This window comes from Microtus ochrogaster, unplaced genomic scaffold (assembly GCF_000317375.1).
Source record: "Microtus ochrogaster isolate Prairie Vole_2 unplaced genomic scaffold, MicOch1.0 UNK81, whole genome shotgun sequence".
Lineage (NCBI taxonomy): Eukaryota > Metazoa > Chordata > Mammalia > Rodentia > Cricetidae > Microtus > Microtus ochrogaster.
Window position 1 is genome coordinate 174,328 of NW_004949179.1, and position 759 is coordinate 175,086.

Genomic DNA, 759 nt, shown 5'->3' on the forward strand with positions numbered 1-759 from the left:
AGAACTCTTTATATAGTGGCCCACAGCTGTAATCTCAGCATAAGAAAGTCGAGGCAAGAGGACCAAGATTTCAAGGCTAGTTTCCACTACAAAGTAAGTTTGAGGCAAGTTTGGGCTCCATGAGACCTTGTTTCAAACACAAAACACAAACAATGACTAAAAGTTCAAATAAAATGCTATAACACAGTGACATGGTTCAGGGTCAGTCTTGATGACCCATCTAGTCAGTGGAAGGAGAGCCAATTTCAGTGAGCTATTCTTGGACTTCCACATGTGTGACACACAAATAAGATACAACATATTTTCAAATATTTTCTCACACATACTAATTATTACATAATTAAAAATATTTGAAAATCCTATTATGGATGCTAGGGAATGGCTCAGTGGTTAAGAATGCTTGCTGTTGCCAGGTGGTGCATTCAGGGGGTAGAAACAGTTGGATATCTGTGAGTTCAAGGCTAGCCTGGTCTACAGAGAGCAGTCCAGAACAGATTGCAAAGCTACAGAAAAACCCTGTCTCGAAAAACAAACAAACAAACAAAGAAACAAACAAAAAGAATGCTTGTTGCTCTTTCAGAAGACCAGAGTTCAATTTCCAATACCCAACTGTGGCAAGTCACAACTAACTGTAATGCCAATCCCAGGGTTTAGACACCCTGCCAGGCTCCTGTGAGAGCTGTGCACAGGTGGTTTACATGCACACAGGGTTTAGACGCCCTGTCAGGGCTCCTGTGAGAGCTGTGCACAGGTGGTTCA